Genomic DNA, 14,142 nt, shown 5'->3' on the forward strand with positions numbered 1-14,142 from the left:
ACACTCATGTCATTTTTTAAATTAGGTATATCATTCTTTTAAAATAATTGTTTTGAAAAAAGTATTTGTTTTGAATCACAAGAATATGCATGCTTTAATAAAGATTATTTATGATCAGAGTAATTAATTGAAATTTTTTGGAATTTTTTTAGATTTCTGTGTTAGATTAATCTTTGCCAATTCTTAAAAATTTGGATGATTTGTATTTTGCCACATTATTCTCTAAGAGACCAAATTAATACAGTGCTATTTGCAAAACCTAAGTTGTACCTTTGAATTTTAAAGTGTATTTGGTGATTGTATGCCCCGTTTCAGCAAACCCATGGCTGAAGACCTGATTCTTACAGATCTCCCTGAGGGGAGCTCAGAGTGGAGTGTTCCTAGAACTATTGGCTTTAAGAGCCTCACAATTTGACCAAAACCCTTGGAGTACAGGGACAGACCCCTTAGGTACAATTCTGTGTCGCAGGTACAATTATGGAGTGCGGTGACATAAATTCAAACACTTGAAGGTGAAGTGAAGTGTATCTAGTCGGAAGTGAGTCAGTGGAGAAATGGTGTAAACATCTGCCTTGAAAACAGCATTGGTTTTATTTATTTCTGTGTTGTAGTAGGTGAGTGCCACTCCCTCCGGACCACTGGTGTGGACACAGCACAGCAGGCTCATCTGACGGTCTGTGAGGCTTTATCTCACCTGTCCGCGTGCCTCTGGCCCAGCAATCTGGAATCCACCGAGGGCTGGTCTCTGGGGTGCGTTTTATTCCATTTGATATCTCCAGCACCGAAGAGCAGAGCCAGGAGCTCACCACATCTTGTTGACAGTTTGGCCCCAGAACGTGGCGTGTGGCGCTAATGTCACAGCGTGAGAATGGCTCATAAAGATGCCAAGAGGGCATGCCTCCTGAAGACCTCTGCCTGCAGGACACTCTCCTTGGAGGGTCCCAGAGCCCCTCCCTTCCCCCACCGGATTGGGTCCCATGCTCACTCTCCCTTCCTCATCCGGACTTGCAGGGCACAGAGCTCTTGGTCTCCGTGCCTTCACACGCACCCCTGCAGACCGCCTGTGTGCGTGGGCGTGGCTAGAAAGTGTGGGGCAAGTCCTGCCGTAGAGCTCTGTAGAGCCACAAAGAACGAAAGCCACCAGCTGAAAGCAAGTGCCTCGTTGGGTTCCCCGCATGCTCACCTGGGTGGTCAGCGGGCACACCCTGAGCTGTAGCCCGACACTGCTGACCCCCTGTGTTCCAACCTGCTGGCACCCGGAGGCCTTCCTCCCTGTGGGCCTGAGCGCCGCCCCCTAAACTTCCGTGACAGGGCGAGGTAGACCCCTCCCTCGGTCTGCAGGGCCCAGAGCCCCACACGAAGAATTCCTCTCAGCCTGAAGGAACCCACGGGATGGTGTGCAGCACCGGCACCGTGTGCCCTCATGGAGGAAGGTGAAGACCGCGCACCTCTCGTGGGAGGTCAGTGGGGAGAGGAGCTTGCATTGATTTGCTCACACGACAGACACAGGCGAGCCTTCGTGAAGCACGGCCCATGCACACAGCAGGCAGAGAGGTTGCAGGTGGAGGCAGAGCCTGGCCCATGCAGGAGACACGCCAAGGAATAGCCAACGACACCCAGGAAGTGGGCGGGTCGGAGCGTCTGGGGGAGGCGCAGGGGCGCGGGGCTAGCAGGTGCTCAGTGGACAGAGGTCAGCGTGCGGGGCGCCTCCTCCACAGCCCCTGACCACAGGCCCTGGACGTGGTGCAGCAGAGTGCCCCTGGCGTCGCCCTCGGAGCATGAATCCGTGGTTGGAGTGGCCAAGCGCCAGACCCCAGGCAGCGAGGCAGCGAGGCAGCGAGGCTTTGCGGCTTCACGTCCTGTGTGAGGGCACAGAGGCGACCGGCATCTGCTAAGGACACAATGTCTCCTGGGCCCCAAATGGTCCTGATGTGCTGGAGCCGAGGGTGGGGAAGGTGAGGCAGGCTCAGGAGCAGCTGCAGGGCACGTATGGCAGCCCTGGTGCCGGGAACCCATGGGGCACAGGCACGGTAGAGCTGTGGCCTGGGGTGAGGCCAGGGCCCCCCATCGGGCATGTGCAGGTGGTGGTTCCTCTGGGAGACCGGCAGGGACAGGCGTTCGAGGACACTCGTGACGGTGAAGAAGGAGAGGCCAGGGCAAGCGGGCTCTGTGGGGTGGGCGACTGCTCTGGTGTCCAACTCTGGAGCTCTTGCTGGCTCCCCGGCACCCCTGGGGCATTGCTGCTGCCCGGCCTTGGCCTGAGGCCTGAATGTCGGGAGGCCCTTCCACTCCGCCCAGTCCAGATCCCGTACATCTGTCAGCCGAGACCCCAGAGCCCCGTGCTCCTCCTCTGTGATCGCAGCCCCGGCCCCGCCATACGTCCTCAGCCATCTGGGAAATTGCTAGCACCCCGCCCACCCGGGGCCACGGCTTCAGGACGCCTTGTGCAGCTGCACCTGCGCCAACACTTGGCTCCAAGACTGGCGGTGGAAAGTCTGTGCCCCTGTGCTCGCAAGATGGATGGAGAAATCAGCTGGGTCCGTTTCCATCATCTCATCCAGGAAGAGCGAGGCCTGCCTTTCCCTGAGAGCAAGCAGGGCCTGGTGTCCTCACTGCTGTCCCACTGGTGTCCTTGCTGACGTCCCTCGCCTGGTGAGAGGAGCCCTTTGCTTTGCTGGGTTTAGGGATGGACGGTGCACATGAGGGATGTGCTGAAGGGTCGAGCGGCTGTCGGCCGATGGCAGGACCCCGGCCCCATCACCCCAGGGGCTCGTGAGGGCGCCAACTGAACCCTGACCCTGACCCTGCTGCCTGCAGAGCCTGCCCACACCTGCCTTTGCAGCATGAAGAATCAAGAAACACTGCATGTTGTTTAGGAATTTGGGGGAAACACGCCTGGGGAAGGCTGGTGGCAGGCCCTTCTAGAGGAGCCAGCTTCACCCACATCCTCTGTGCTTGCAGTGAGGACACTTGCTGCCTTTACAACCTCCCGTTAGGGCCACTGGGCGGCTCAGGTCACAATCTCAAGGTTCATGGGCTCAAGTCCTGCCTTGGGCTCTGTGCTGACAGCGCGGAGTTGGGATTCTCTCTCTTTCCCTCTCTCTCAGCCCCTCCCCTGCTGGCTCGCTCTCGAAATACGAAAATAAACATTAAAAATAATAAAAAATATATAAAACTCCTGTCAGAAGCTGTTCCTCACATTCAGGCCATGTCCGTGTCGTCTGCGTAGGCGTGGTCGCCACAGGAAACTATGAGGCTGCCGAGGCGCCCCTGCCTCCCGGGCCCTGCAGAGTTCACCACGTGCTCGCTTCCTTCCCTGAGGCGCGAATGCTCTCGCAGAATCGCTACTTGCTGTGGTCTTTTTCTCGACCACGTTTCTGACTCATCCTGATGCGGAGTTTGATGCAGACATTCTCACTGCCCTGACTGTCCCTGCCGAGAAGACAATGCAAGTGTCACCTCCAGTTTCCCAACATTGTCCCGTGGAATAGTTTGGGAAATGCTTAGCCAGGGAGGAGGCAGGGGTTCCTCATGCAAGGTGTCGGGGATCCTTGACTTTGGCAAGCAGACACGGAATTGCAGCTGTGCGTGCAGGTGCGTGCCCAGGTGTGTGCACACGTGTACATGCAGGTGTGCGCCCAGGTGTGTGCATGCAGGCGTGTGCCCAGGTGTGGGCTCAGGTGTGCATGCAGGTGCTTCTCAAGCAGCCATGTCAGTGTTTACCTGGAGGCGGTCAGTCTTCATGAGTCACCTCCTCCACAGGAAGCCCCCAAACCACAGAAGATTCTCTGACAGCTTATCTGAGATACTAGTTCTGAGGCAGGGGTAAAGTGGCCTAAGGAGCGACCTGAAAGCACGTGACCTCGGAAGGGGGTCCTTGAGCCAAATCTGCGGTGTGTGTGGCTGCAGTGCAAACCCGGCAAGACATTACGCAGGGGCCTGTGTTGCCCAGTGGCTTCCGCGAGTTTAGAACTGAGGACCGTGCAGCGTGGCCCTGTCCAGACCGAGTCCAGACCCAGTCCAGATCGGTTGGGGATGGGGCCCAATGGCTAGTGTCTCTAACAAGCTGTCAGGTCATGTAGCAGCTGCTGCTGGTCTGGGAGCATGCGTGAGAGACAGCAGTCCAGCCCACGGTGCCCTCGCTGGGCCTTCGCTCACTGCACATGTAACCCCAGATGGCGAAGATAGAAGTCTCTGAGCCAGGAATAGAGTTGGGAACAGCTATTGCTGCTGTACTGGGCTCCAAGGACCACTGAACAGCGTCTCCAAAAGAGACCTCTGGTGTAGAAGGCAGCCCCCGGGGCAGATTGCAGCCACGGGGGTGTGCACACCCAGCCAAGAAGGTGCTGTCGTGGGACCTTTGGTTCCATTTTATACATGAGTGTCATGCGTGTGTTGGCCAGAGAGTTTGAAGCTACTGGTGTAAGGAAGAGGGTTCAGGAGGGCAGAAAGTGGGTGCTTCCTGGGGCAGGGGGTGGCCATGGGGCCCCGGGAGCAGCTGGGGGAGCTCAGGAGACCCTGGCTTCCAGCACCTTCTGCCCCGACTGGACACCAGGTGGTCACCATGGTGACTGTCCAGAGCAGAGAGGGAGGCTGGGTGCTTTTCAGGGAGTGCCCGCATGTCCCGTCTGGACTAGGGTGCCAGGGTGCAATCTGCACACTGGGGGAAACACCAGGTGCCAATGCGAAGCCATGGAACTGGAGTCTGTTTTGAGTACCCAGGTTACTTCATGATTTATGAATAAAATAAAGTGAGATCTGGAGAAGTAACCCAAGAACTTAGCGTCCTACACTGGGGAGGTGCGGTGGGCATGGGGAGAGAAGAGAGCGTTTACGAACAAAGGGCTGCCTTACTTGAAAATGAGGTGTTTGAAAGGGGGGCGGTCACTTCAAGCGATGCGCAGAGACCTGACGTGCCCGTGGGAGTGTCCCGTGGGAGGCGCTTCTACGGCCGTGCGCTGCTAGCCCAAACCCGCTTTCAGGGTGCCAGAGTTGCCTCAGCACGTCTCCCTCACATGGGGAGCTGGACAGTGTTTTCAGATGTGTTTCCTCACCTAGATTCCTTTCCTTCCCTCGAAATGGACTCCAGCGTCTCAGGATGGATCACAGTAGCCCAGAGGACAGAATCGGCCTGCGCGTCTTTCTGATGTACAAAAGCCAGGGCCCTTATGAGAATTCTTTTTGCCAAGAAGGGAAAAGGAAGGCACATTTGCAAAATGAGGCAGAAGTGAGAGAGCAAGCGAGAAGGAGGCAGCTGGTGGGCCGGGGGACAGTGCGTGGCACCCTCACAAAGGACCCCACGTCCCCGTGGAGTAATGACTCAGGACACTGGCCGTGACCTGCACACCGGGCGGAGAGGAGAAAACCCCAGGAACAAGAACACTCCCAGGAGTCTGGTGGATGGAAACGGCCTGAAGATAGGCCCGCTGCAGGCAATGGACGCCCGGTCTCAGCCCCCGGCCCGTGGGCCAGGGTTCCTGCCATTCTCAGGGACCGCGGGGTGCTGCCTGGAGAGCAGGGCGGTGCCGGCAGTCCCTTCCCGGGGCCAGGCTCGCCTCCGAGTTCTTTTGGTAATTGCCGTTTTCCCGCCAAACCTTTACCTGAAATGTGAAAACTAGACATGCGTCATAGAGAAAGGAATACGCGACGTCAACGGACAAAGATGGACACAACCTGGTAGGATCAGAGTGGGGCGCAATCAGAAATGAACGTTGGGTGACAGTTGGCAAGATGTCGGGCCTCACTCATGGTTTGAGGTGGTGAAGCCTGAGCCGGCCAGCTCTTACGTTGCTCTAACGGAGCTGTGCCTTCAGCGAGGCCATGCGCCCTCCATCAGCGAAGCTGGGACCCTGTCAGCCTTGGCACCAGCACTGGGAGCCAGAGCGAGGCAGCGGGGGGAGTGGGCCGGGCATGCTCCGCTGGGGTCGTCACCTCCATCTGTGCCGCAGACTTAGTCCTGACCGCGCTCTGCATTGCCACCCGACCCCACAGACCTCCAGAAGTTTCCTGCCGCAGCACCACAAGAGTGAAATTTCATGGCTGCACGAAGGAGAGTGGACGACGCCCTTTTTCAGATTTCCAAGTCCACGCCTCTTCCACAGTCTTTTCCAGAATCAGAAGAAATGAGAGGGCCATCCGTGCGAGCTGACATTCTCCCTCCTCTCACAAAAGGAAAGCAGCAGGTGTGTGGAACATGACTGTCTCTTCGGGTTTTGATCTCACACGCTCCCATGACGTTTTGTGGGACCACAAACAACTCCGTGGCATTGCCATGCGTCTTGAGTGGCAGGCACCGAAAACCCACAGCTCCACTTCTTCTCCTGGGTATCTTTGACCCACTTAGCAGTTCCGAACTACCTGCATTTGCCATTTATGGCAGAGTCTAATTTCACGTCGCTTAATGCTGGTCGTTTTTGATTGTCTTCTGTACATATTCTGGTCCGACCCCCACAGCTGGACCAAATCCCCAAGAATTGAAACCCCCAGAGGGGGAGACAAGGCTAAGGGTGCCGCTCTTTGCCAGGCCACTGAGGTGACCAAGTATGCCTGTCCCTGTCCTAGGTTGAGGAATAGCATGGCAACTTCATTAGGCCCGGACCCTCGCTTCTCCCATCTGGTCGGCTCCAGCCTCGGCGCACTGCCCGGTGAACCTGCTGGGCTCGGCCCACGTCAGCTCAGTTCATGCCCAGAGGCTACGTGCTGTGTCCGTTCCTGCCCCTGTCCTGCCACACCCTCCCATTGCAACAGGGGTTTTAAAAAATATAAGCCAGGGGCTCCTGGGTGGTTCAGTCGGTTGGGCGTCCGACTTCGGCTCAGGTCATGATCTCACGGTTTGTGAGTTCGAGCCCCGCGTCAGGCTCTGTGCTGACAGCTCAGAGCCTGGACCCTGTTTCGGATTCTGTCTCCCCCTCTCTGTGCCCCTCCCCTGCTCCTGCTGTGTCTCTGTCTCTCTCAAAAAATAAATAAACATTAAAAAATTAAAAAAAAAATAAGCCATTTAACCTAAAGGCACTGCCAGTGGCCACAGAAGGGACCCTGGCAGCAGCCACACGCGTGGTGACATAGTAGAGAACACTTGTGCCCACACTCGTGCCAAGGAATAAATACGTGAGCACCTCCTCTTCCAGGAGGACCTCCACCAGCAGGTAGTGGGGGCGGGAAAGAGAAAGCCGCCACTGTTGGACACTAAACCAGAGGGGATAGTGTGAGCATATGGCAGCATAGCCAACCCTGAGTCGTCTGGCCAGACAGACTCCCATTTCTCCTGGGAGAAATGTTTTCACCTTGCTGAGGGAGCCCACGCAGCAAGTGTCCTGCGCAGTCTGGCACCAACCATACTCGGAGGCTGGTGGGCATTCCAGCTCCTGGGTACCGGCTGGTTTGCAGCCCTAATGTCGCCTCCTCCATGCTGCTCATCCACATCTTCCGATTTACTTAAAGTCAGCAAACTCTTTCTCTTGCATGGGACAGTCTGTGTGGACGTGCAGACCAACCGCTAGGGCACAGCCTGAGAACGGCCCTCTGTAGAGAAGTGTGCACGCCAGAGAGCATTGGGCTGTTCCCAGAGACATGCAACAGAACCCGTGGAGGGAACAGAGGAGCAGAAGCAGCTGGCTGGAGACCCAGATAGTGCCCTGTGTGACGGGGAACCCAGAGGTGTCTGCGCTGGAACATCAGAGCGGAGGCTGCCTGCTGGAGGGCAGGATGATGCCCCAAAGGTTTTGTGGGAAGGACTGTGTCCCCAGCTGGTCTAATCCAGTGACTGGTGTCCTATAAGAAGAGGGACATTTGAACAGAGACAGCGGGACCTACAAAGGGAAGAAGGCAAGTAGCAGAGAGGGGGTGATGGGACACCACGGCCCACCGTCAGCCCGGGGGAGGCTGGAAGAGGCAGGAAGAACTCTCCCCTAGAGCTTGCAGAGGGATAGCTGGCCAGGGACGCCTCCATCTGGCACCCTGGCTGGCCTCTAGCCCTGGGAGGAACTAGATTTCTGTTGTTCTACGCCGCCTGGTTTGTGGTGCCTTGCTTCCGTGGTCCGGGGACACTGACACAGGTTTCTTGTGCCGGCTCAGGAATGAGGACTCGCTCTGGTGTGGCTGCAGGGCTTCGTGAGACACTGTGTAGCACGACCAGGGACAGCCCTTGGGCCGGTCATCTGCAGGCCCAGCTGGAGAAGCCCCGCCCACCCCATGTGGGTCTGAGGCTGTGGACCTGGCACCTGTGCTGCCCTGGGTGGGGCGGGGCTTCGGGCGGGGCGGGCCTTCCCGGTGAGGAGAGGGCCTCGGCCGGGGCGGGGCTTGGAAAGGGGGTGGGGCTTGGCCTGGAGTGGGAGGGGCTTCGCGGGGCGGAGCGAGGCCCCAGTAGGGGCCGGGCTTAGGGCTGAGCGGGACCTGGGATGAGGGAGGGACAGTGGCGGGGCCTCTAGAGGCGCGGGGCTTGGGACGGGGCTTCGGGTGAACGTGGCAGGGCTCGGATGGGGTCTGGGCCTCGAGCAGAGGCGGGGCCAGGGTGGGGTGGGGCGGGCCGGATCCCGGCTGGGGGCGGGGCCGGGGTCAGGAGACTGGGGGACCCCAGGTCCCGGGGCCGGTGGGCCGGGCCTCCTTGGGGCCGCTCCGCGCGCCAGGCCCCCCCAGACCAGAGCCCGTGGCAGCCGACCCGCAGGTGAGCGCAGGCGGGCGGACGGTGAGCGCGGTCGGCGCGCTGGTTCACCGGGTCCCCCCACTTGGCCAGCACGCCCCTATGCTTCTGCCGCCTTCCCCCCCTACCACCCCAGGCAGGCGGTTTAGGAAAAGTTAGACCCAGTGACAGAGCCCAAAGTTGTGCGTTTCTGCGGGTCGAAGTGTGTGCGCGGGGAGGTAGGTACATGGGCGGTGGCGGACAAATGAGCAGGGAGACGATGAACGTGAGTAGAAGGTCAGAGGTGGACAGAGGACGGTGCGCACCCGCGGATGGACTGGGATGGGTGACAGGTGGACGGCAGACGGCGGCCTGCCAGCACGCGGCCTGCGTACGTACGCCCAGCCGCTGACCTCTGGGCCCCTGCGCACCACTCACCGCGCGCACAGCACGCTCGCGGTTGATCCGGGGCTGGCTTGGGCTCGGACAGCCAGCACTGCGCCCAGGAACTCGCATTAGAGATTCTCACGTTCCTCGTTTTAGAGTGGGCCGTGTTGCGGCTGGTGGTCAGCGGCAGAGCCGGGGGGGGGGGGGGGGGGGGGGCGGGGCGTCTGGGAGGCCGGGTCCTGGACTGTAGTGGGGTGTAGCTGGGTCTCCGTCGATCCGCTCGGAGGCCTGAGGCCGCAGGGGTGGGGCCGCAGGAGCAGGAGGCCGGCTTGCGCCTCCGGTGCAAAGTTGTGATTCCTGCTGTATATAGACTGTCCCTTGCGGCGTGAATTAAACCTCTTGGAATTAAAAATGAAAATCATTAAACACTGGTTAGAAGCGAACGCGGCATGTGGCTTCACCAGAGTGGGTGTGGGAGTCAGGAAACAAGGCCAGCGCTCGCTCAGCGCAGGCGGAGACTCCCACAGTTCTCTTCTAGTGAGAACACATGACTAATAGCATCTTACTTTATTATTGTATTTGTGGATTTAAAAAGGCACCTCTATTTCCCTCAGTGGCTTAATGCTCAGAGCACTTTTGGAAATCCCTGGGAGTTCTCTAAAGGAACTTCAGTGATCTCTGCTCTAGGCCCATGCCAGGCAAGGAATTTTCATTTTGTTCCACAAGGTTTGTGATAAAATGTGAGAGTTAAAAAGAAGAGGGAGGAGGAGCAAGGGGAGAGAGAAAAGCTATTACGAAATAGCAACACTCTGGACCATCACGTTTCCACCTCAGCTTCAGTGATGTTGGACATTTGCTCCTCCTTTAGCCAATGTGCTAGTGTAGGCTGCTGTGCAGGGTTCAGATACCTGCTGCTCGAATTCTGGTCCCTGGTCAGGGTTCAGGTTGGTCTAGAATTGAGGTCAGGGCTCTCGGCCCTCTCCAACACACGTCACGATCTCTTACCTGCCACAGAAACAGCCACCATCAGTCACGTGTGGGAGGGTGGAAACACCAGTTGGGTCTGGGTCTGTAGCCAGGTCTGAAGGGACAGTTGCTGACGAGAGAGAGGGGCCTCCTGCTCACAGCCTGGGGCTCCAAGACCATTGTCAGCAGGCCTGGTTGGGGGGGGCACCCCCACTCACCAGCCCTGCTGGGTCCAGGGACTCTAGTGGCATAATCTACCACCTGCGATGTGGACAGAGTGACACAGGGCAGATGAGTTAGAGGTTCCCTGAGAAACCGTTTTGCATCCTTACTGTCCTGCTGGGGGTTAGGTGGGTTAGCATTCACCTTGTTGTTGCCGCCTGGACCATTGCAAATCGGAGAAAGGGAGAGAACACTGGGCTCTGCTTGGTTATGGGAGGTACCACCCCTCCCCCCAGCCCCACCTGACCTTGACCTGGTGCCCCAGCTCCACTCCCCAGCACAGCATCTCTCAGCACCAGCTGGAGTGGCCCCCGAAACGGGTCTGCTCTCCACTGGTTTCCAGTTTGGCTCCATTGTGGCCTTCTCTTCCTGCGTCCCCAGCAGGACAGGTCTCAGCTCTTTGAGCCAACAGCCCCCGTGACACCCACACAGGCCCCCAGGTTCTGGGCTGCTCCACGGCGCAGCCCAGGGCTGGCCTGCAGAGGGCATTTCCTTTCTCCACTGCAGATTCCTCATCAGCCAAAGGAGCTCGTTAGAGGGGACAGTTCGCCGCCGCTGTGGGGAGTCTTCCCTCCTGTAAGGACACCAAAGAGGAACGGATCACACGCTGGAGGCAGGCAGTGTCGGCAGAGAGGAGTCTCACACCCACGCGGGGCAGCAGCGGCTGGGCAGCAGGTGGGCCTGGGGGCTGCTACCCCTCTGAGGTCAGAGCCTTGGATTCCTGCAAGCAAGCTCTGGATGCAGGCCTGTGGGTTTTGAACGTTGGCAACGTTCTTTGCTTTTTGTTTTGTTTTTCCTTCTTAATCTTGGATAGGGCCAACCGTCAGTTTCCAGCCTTCATACTAGGAGACGTTTTCTGGATTTTTAAAACTAAGATTTTGTTTTATATGTTTATATGGAAATATAGAAAATACCAAAAAAGGGAGACCGTTATTAAGGGAGTCACTGCTTAATAAAACCATATAAAGTAAGAAGGGAAACAGTCCCAAGGTCTCCTTCGAGTCTCTGGTCTGACGGAAGGATGGGGACCGAGGAAGAGAGCAGGGCCAACTTAGGCTGAAATGGTCCCAGAGGCCAGAGTGTGCAGGGCCGAGCAGGCGGAGGTCGGGTTAAAGTAGCAGAGATCTCTTGGGCGTTGGCCCTCAGGTGAGAGCCCAGGTTAGTCACGACCTTTGTCTCCGCAGCAGCCGCGCTGAGCTCTGCTTGACTCGTTCCATTTGTCCACGGAACATAATTACTAGTGTGACCTCACCCCATCGAGGACAGACATCTCCCCAAGTAGCTGCTCCCCCATTGGTTGGTGCTTACCGCCCTCTTTACCCTTTCCCTTTTGTTTCCTCCCATACATCCTATGTACACGTGTGCTTTTAGTCTTTTCTTGTTCTAAACTGCGTGAGCAGCATACGGTGTCATGTGTGTGCGTGAGGGACACTCGACTTCACTCATTTTCACAGGTGTTTCTTACTCTGTGGTGGGGTACGCCTGTTTATTGGGACTCCTGACGCTGGACATTTGAACCGTGTTTGGCTGTCAGTGTAAACACTGGTGCTGAGCATGCCCCCCGGGACACACTGGGAAGTGGCATGGCTGGGCAGTAGCGTGTGGAGACGCTTCACCTAAGAAAATAACGCCAAATTATCCTCAAAAGTGATGGCATCAATTTACACCCTACTTGCTGGTCCACAGACTTTCCAATACTTGCTCTCGTCAGACTTCATAAGATTTGCACATCAAGTGAGAATACACTGATTTCTGTCTGTGGCTGGCCTTCATTGGCGTTTCCCTGACAGTTAACGAGACTGAGAATCAAATCCCATGTGCACGTACTGGCAAACCTATGATACTGTCTCTGCCAAACCGTGAGCAGAGCAGACCCTTCCCTTTACTTAATTCTTCTTTACTTTTTGTCGACTCGTGTGAAGAAGTCTTATGTATTTTTTTCGTTAGATTTATTCCTAGGTAGTTCACATTTTTTGATCTCTTGCTAAATGGCATTTTGAAAACCTTTTTATTGTAGTATCACATACGTACATAAAGGGTGAAAAGACCAGGAGTTCACAGCTTAATGAATTTTCACTGAACCTACACCCAGATCAGGAAGCACAACCTTATCAGCACCCAGAGCCCCCCTTCTGTCCCCCCACCCCCCGTGTCCTCTTGCCCACAAGTAACCACAGGCGACCTGGGTTCATTTGCTCGCTTGGTACTTTATAATAATGGACTCATACAAGATGCAGTCATTTGTGTCAGCTGACTTTTGATCAAAGCAGCGTGAAGGATTGGACCCAACTCTCGCCTGTGGCCACAGACCTTCCTGCCAAGTGTGACTCCATCACAGCTTTCCTTTCCTTTCTACCGCAGGGGCGCCCAGCAGGTGCCACCGGGGCCATCACCCACACTGCTCCTGTGAGCGTCGCATAAGATGCCTCCTGATGGACATGCACCCTCACCTTTCTCGGGTACATTCTGGGACTGCAGTTGCCGGATCACAGCACTTGAACGCTTGACTTCATTAGAAAATGCCGATCAGTTTTCCAAAGAGAGTTTAACATTTCCTGCAGCAGGTATGTCAGTTCCAGCTGGACCACATTTTGGCCAACAGTTCTTATTATCAATCCCTTGGTTTTGGGTGTGAAATGGTACCCTACTGTGGTTTAATTTGCATCTTCCTCATTGCTAAAGAAGTTGTGAACATTTCACATGCTTCTTAGCCGTTTGGATTTCTTCTTTAACACAGTTAAACATAGTTCAAGTCTTTTGACAATTTTAACAGAGTTCTTTTGGTTTTACCTATTGATTTGGCATTGTTCTTTGTATATTCTGGATATGAGTTTTTTATTAGATCTACTGTTGGGGTTTCTGGGTGGCCTCGGTCATTTAAGTGGCCAACTCTTAATTTCAGCTCAGGTCATGATCCCACGGTTCATGGTGTTGAGCCCTGTGTCGGGCTCTGCACTGGCAGCTGGCAGCGCAGAACCTGCTTAGGATTCTCTCTTTCTCTCTCTGCCCCTACCCCCATCAGGATAAATAAACTTAAAAAGAAAGATATATCTACTGTGAATATTTTCCCCAGTCTATAGATGTCTTTTAAACTTGCTTTTGATGAGTGAGAGTTTTAAATTTTGATAAAGAAAGAGAGAAAGAAAACAAAACAAGAAAGAAAGAAAGAAAGAAAGAAAGAAAGAAAGAAAGAAAGAAAGAAAAAGAAACGAAGGAAGGAAGGTATAAAGATTGGTAAGAAAGAAATGAAGCTTTCTTTGTTTGCAGATTACATGATTGCCTATGTAGCAAATCTGAAATAGTTGCCAAAAAATTCTGGATTTAATAAGCAATTATAACAAGATTACAGGATACAAGGTCAGTATACAAAAGTCAATCACTTACCTCTATACCAGCAATGAACAAGTGGAGTTTGAAATAAAAAAACATAATATCAGTTACATTAGAACCCCAAAATGAAATACTTAGGTATACACTTAACAAAGTTCATGTGTAAGATCTGCATGAGAAAAACTATAAAACTCTGACGCAAGGTAATCAAAGAACTAAATAAATGGGGAGATAGTCCATGTTGATGAAACGGAATTCACAACGTCAGCATGTCGGTTTTCCCCAGCTGTCTCTATAGATTGAATGCAATCCCGATCAAAGTTCCAGCAAGTTTTTGTGCAGATATTGGCAAGCTGATTCTAACATTTATATGTACAGGCAAAAGACCCCATAGCCAATACACTATTAAGGGAGAAGAACAAAGTTTGAGGACTGGCAGTGTCCAACGTCAAGACCTACTGTAAAGCTACAGTAATCAAGACTGTGTGTATTAGCAGAAGAATGGACAAATAGATCAATGGGACAGAATACAGAGCCCAGAAATAGACCCCATAAATATGTGCAGCAGATTAGCATAATGAAAAGATGCTCCACATCACATGTCATTAGGGAATTATAAA

At 54.8% G+C, this 14,142-nt stretch overlaps 1 long non-coding RNA gene across 1 annotated transcript; it reads left to right on the plus strand.

Annotated features, from left to right (window-relative positions):
- Positions 1-8,582: 8,582 nt before the first annotated feature.
- LOC124517441 (uncharacterized) lies at positions 8,583-13,108 on the plus strand. Its single transcript, XR_006963491.1, has 3 exons — positions 8,583-8,662; positions 10,700-10,867; positions 12,554-13,108. It is a non-coding gene; the product is annotated as an uncharacterized LOC124517441 (long non-coding RNA).
- The last annotated feature ends 1,034 nt before the right edge of the window (positions 13,109-14,142 follow it).

Source organism: Lynx rufus, unplaced genomic scaffold (genome assembly GCF_022079265.1).
Source record: "Lynx rufus isolate CCGP_SWC_20201006 ecotype Redwood Valley unplaced genomic scaffold, mLynRuf1.p SCAF_1, whole genome shotgun sequence".
NCBI lineage: Eukaryota > Metazoa > Chordata > Mammalia > Carnivora > Felidae > Lynx > Lynx rufus.